This window comes from Schistocerca serialis, unplaced genomic scaffold, assembly GCF_023864345.2.
Source record: "Schistocerca serialis cubense isolate TAMUIC-IGC-003099 unplaced genomic scaffold, iqSchSeri2.2 HiC_scaffold_1194, whole genome shotgun sequence".
Taxonomy (NCBI): Eukaryota; Metazoa; Arthropoda; class Insecta; order Orthoptera; family Acrididae; genus Schistocerca; species Schistocerca serialis.
The window spans coordinates 27,501-32,500 of record NW_026047397.1 but is presented as its reverse complement, the minus strand read 5'-3'; the positions used below and the strand labels follow the sequence as shown (position 1 = coordinate 32,500).

The window sequence follows — 5,000 nt, the reverse complement described above, 5'->3', positions numbered from 1 at the left end:
ATACTCGTTAAAGGATTTAAAGTGTACTCATTCCGATTACGGGGCCTCGGATGAGTCCCGTATCGTTATTTTTCGTCACTACCTCCCCGTGCCGGGAGTGGGTAATTTGCGCGCCTGCTGCCTTCCTTGGATGTGGTAGCCGTTTCTCAGGCTCCCTCTCCGGAATCGAACCCTGATTCCCCGTTACCCGTTACAACCATGGTAGGCGCAGAACCTACCATCGACAGTTGATAAGGCAGACATTTGAAAGATGCGTCGCCGGTACGAGGACCGTGCGATCAGCCCAAAGTTATTCAGAGTCACCAAGGCAAACGGACCGGACGAGCCGACCGATTGGTTTTGATCTAATAAAAGCGTCCCTTCCATCTCTGGTCGGGACTCTGTTTGCATGTATTAGCTCTAGAATTACCACAGTTATCCAAGTAACGTGGGTACGATCTAAGGAACCATAACTGATTTAATGAGCCATTCGCGGTTTCACCTTAATGCGGCTTGTACTGAGACATGCATGGCTTAATCTTTGAGACAAGCATATGACTACTGGCAGGATCAACCAGGGAGCTGCGTCAACTAGAGCTGAGCAGCCGGCCGCCCGGGAGTGTGTCCCGGGGGCCCGCGCGAACACGCAAGCGTCCGCTCAATTATTCTGCAAACAGGAGGAGGCTGAGCTCCCCTGCACCATACACCTCGAAACCCTCTCAGGTCCCGGCGGCGCGCAGCGCCGTCCTAAGTACTTGGTCGGGTTCGAGAGAGGCGCAATCGCCCGGGGTTTGGCGAGTAGACGCTTTAGGTGCGACCACCCGTGCTCCCAACTGAGCTTGCCGCTGCCGACAGAGGCCCGGGAGCGTGCTGTCGTGGCATTGCCGGCGGGAGACAACACGCGCCACCTACGGTGACCGGCAGCTCCAACGCCAGCGCCACAGAAGGACAAAAGCCCCACTTGGGTGCCGAAGCGAACTCTCCCAGCACAGCGCACGCGCCAACACGTCCGCACAGCTGCGATACAAACCACCTGCGAGAACCGCAGAGGCGACCGAGCAGCAGACGGCGTCGCGGCGCCGAGCGCCGGGCGGCGGCGCATCCTCAGCGCACACAGTCCTCAATCGGACCAGCACACTGCAGATGTCCACCGCGCTTCGCACCGGGCCCGCGAGGACCTACTTTGGCCGCACGGCGCCGCGTGCAGGGTGCGCCGGCGCGCAGCTGCGCCGCCTGCCGCCTCCGTCGGCCGGCGCGCCTGCCACTGGCCGCCCCCACCAGCCGGCTGTAGCGCGTGCGCCCACGCACCGCGCGGCCAGCACGCCGGGAGGCCCCCCCTCACCGGCCGGGGACGGTCCCACCCAGCCACCGCCGCGTATCGCTTCACACCCAGATGCCATTCACGTTCGTGGGCATGGTGGGTATCGCTGGAACAACCGGTTGGTAGCTCAACCGATCGTCGCCATCACTGATTCACCTCTAGCGAGAACAACCGCACCACAACGGTTTACCAGTTGTTCATTTGCGTAACGTCACCAGCAAACGTAGGCGTCCATCGCCATTTGCAAATTCAACGATTGTTGCATGCCTGTGTCAGGTGTCACGACACACTATGTCTGCCCACATACACGCAACAACATGTGCACGCTTCGCGAACACGTGGAAGGTGGCCCCCGTACGTATGCGATGTCCATTGCGCGAACGACTGTCAACCGGCCTCTGTCGCATGTCGCAGATGTGGAACGCAGTGCACCATGCTATCACGGTGTGTGAGAAGAGACGACTACGTCTGACAACACGCGCCACTACATCAACAGACGGCTCATGCTGATCGCCATCCAGGGCATACCACACTGCAATCCAGCTCTTATAGGGAGACGACACGTAGCTGAGTGCACAACATTTGGACCGCATGGTTCGCCGTTGTTGGCGCAGTCGTTGTACGGTCACATGTACCACGATGTATCATTCAGTACATGAGGACCAATGTGCAGTACAGTGTGTGATTTGGACGTACAACATCAGCGGACAGTTGACACAGGCCGTACCACAGCGTAGGCTAAGTGCTTCGCCATGCGAATGCCAATGAACAACTGCAAATGCCAATGAACAACTGCAAAGGGCATTGAGCATGTACGTCCTGCTGCCATCCACATTACAGTGTATAGCTGCAAGGTGTTTAACATGAAGCGATACACTGGGGACCGGGCAGTGCGAGTAGCAAACTATATTGCGGGGGTTGCAGTTAGGCAACACTACACTAATTTAACGCGTCGTATGACAATTACAGAGCAGGTTAAGGCCCAACGTGTGTTGGGTTAAGGCCCAACGTGTGTTGGGTTAAGGCCCAACGTGTGTTGGGTTAAGGCCCAACGTGTGTTGGGTTAAGGCCCAACGTGTGTTGGGTTAAGGCCCAACGTGTGTTGGGTTAAGGCCCAACGTGTGTTGGGTTAAGGCCCAACGTGTGTTGGGTTAAGGCCCAACGTGTGTTGGGTTAAGGCCCAACGTGTGTTGGGTTAAGGCCCAACGTGTGTTGGGTTAAGGCCCAACGTGTGTTGGGCTAGGCCCAACGAGTGTTGGGTTAAGGCCCAACGTGTGTTGGGTTAAGGCCCAACGTGTGTTGGGTTAAGGCCCAACGTGTGTTGGGTTAAGGCCCAACGTGTGTTGGGTTAAGGCCCAACGTGTGTTGGGTTAAGGCCCAACATAGGTTGGGTTAAGGCCCAACATAGGTTGGGTTAAGGCGCAACATAGGTTGGGTTAAGGCGCAACATAGGTTGGGTTAAGGCGCAACATAGGTTGGGTTAAGGCGCAACATAGGTTGGGTTAAGGCGCAACATAGGTTGGGTTAAGGCGCAACATAGGTTGGGTTAAGGCGCAACATAGGTTGGGTTAAGGCGCAACATAGGTTGGGTTAAGGCGCAACATAGGTTAGGTTAAGGCGCAACATAGGTTAGGTTAAGGCGCAACATAGGTTAGGTTAAGGCGCAACATAGGTTAGGTTAAGGCGCAACATAGGTTAGGTTAAGGCGCAACATAGGTTAGGTTAAGGCGCAACATAGGTTAGGTTAAGGCGCAACATAGGTTAGGTTAAGGCGCAACATAGGTTAGGTTAAGGCGCAACATAGGTTAGGTTAAGGCGCAACATAGGTTAGGTTAAGGCGCAACATAGGTTAGGTTAAGGCGCAACATAGGTTAGGTTAAGGCGCAACATAGGTTAGGTTAAGGCGCAACATAGGTTAGGTTAAGGCGCAACATAGGTTAGGTTAAGGCGCAACATAGGTTAGGTTAAGGCGCAACATAGGTTAGGTTAAGGCGCAACATAGGTTAGGTTAAGGCGCAACATAGGTTAGGTTAAGGCGCAACATAGGTTAGGTTAAGGCGCAACATAGGTTAGGTTAAGGCGCAACATAGGTTAGGTTGAGGCACAATATAGGTTAGGTTGAGGTACCGTATAGGTTAGGTTAAGGTACAGTATAGTTTAGGTTAAGGTACAGTATAGTTTAGGTTAAGGTACAGTATAGTTTAGGTTAAGGTACAGTATAGTTTAGGTTAAGGTACAGTATAGTTTAGGTTAAGGTACAGTATAGTTTAGGTTAAGGTACAGTATAGTTTAGGTTAAGGTACACATTGTTGTATGGAAAGGTGTAATGGGGGGGGGGGGGGGGGGGGGCGGCCGGTCGGTTTGTTGATTGTGATTATAGTAAGTGGATGCCTGCGGCATCATCTGATTTGCCACGTCAGGATGCACCTTTGGCTCATGACAGGCGGCGCTCCGATTCCATGCTTGTGGCAGACCTGTGTCTTTCATTCCTGCCATTGTTTGTGTGCTGTGAGAGGAGGCAGTATTGTGATGTTGGGTGCACCCCTGTGTAGGACATGTGTGGGTGTTGGTGGCTTAGCTGAGCAATGGTGGTTGTCGGGGGGGTGGGATATTCCGTTTTCTGAGTGGACCTCCCAGTCTGGTTATGACAGTGTGGATTGTCTCATGTGGCGGAGAGGATGCACTGGGTGTTGTTCCATGCTGGTGCTTACATATTGTCTGTGTGCGTGTTACAGGCGGAGAGTAGTGCGTGATAAGAGTGTGTGGCTGCCGTGTGGTTGTGATTGTGAGCAGAGTCTTTCAGCATGTATACGGACAGTTGTATATATTATCTGTATTCTGATGGGTCTATGTATTACTAATCAGCGCCGTGTATACGTTTAATCCGGTTCCAGTCGAAACTGTTGTATCTCTGTACATTAGTGACACGGCGAGCGCGCTATGTAGCTACTCGTCTCGGCAGCTTCCACCGGTGTATGGCAAATGATTATAAGCAATGAGTCGAGTCGTCAATACCGATAGTGTGACGTCACATGTCTGGGGTGGGGGACGCTGCGCCCTTCCGGTGGGTCATGGCCTAGAAAGACGCTCCCCACGCAGGGGGGCTTGGACTGTCATAAACTCTTCCGAGTAATATACTTGCCGTACGTTTTTGCGACTGCGAGTGCAACGCCCACCGGTACCGACATGGATGGAGCGCCTCCTAGCTGACCGCTCAGCATCGGCATTCGTACAGAGAGCAACGCGATCGCGTCTCTAGCTCGTAACTGGTACAGCTCGCAGCTCATGTATAGGGACAGCGGGAATGTCGCATATTGGACATAACTCTTCATGAAACGCAAGTTATAGGGGTGGATTGCACATTGCGACTGCGGGAAAAGTCCGCCGTTCATCCGCTGGAGTTGCGAGTTGGGCGGTTAGGGTGGGGCGCCGGTGGAGTGATTGCCGGTCGACGATTTCGTGCGGCAGAGGCGCTGGCGTTGGGGTGCTGTGGTCGACAGAGGACGCAGGCTTTGTGGGTGGGGTCGAAAGATGGGCACTGTGGGCCCATCGCTGTCTTAGTCGGCTTGGCGTCTCATAGATGGCGGTATCGTCGTTGCAGGACGTCATGCCGCGGGAGACCTACAGATGGCGCTGTGTTTTGTGGTGCGCTCGACATGGCGGACGTAGTGTTGTCAGATTCGCATAGATGGAGGTATTG

At 54.1% G+C, this 5,000-nt stretch overlaps 1 non-coding gene across 1 annotated transcript in view; it reads right to left on the bottom strand.

Moving 5' to 3' along the window:
- Nucleotides 1-560, bottom strand: part of LOC126434731 (small subunit ribosomal RNA) — a 1,910-nt gene extending 1,350 nt beyond the window's left edge. The window contains exon 1 of the ribosomal RNA XR_007579444.1: nt 1-560. This exon is cut by the window's left edge and continues 1,350 nt beyond it. This is a non-coding gene — a ribosomal RNA (small subunit ribosomal RNA).
- Nucleotides 561-5,000: the final 4,440 nt, after the last annotated feature.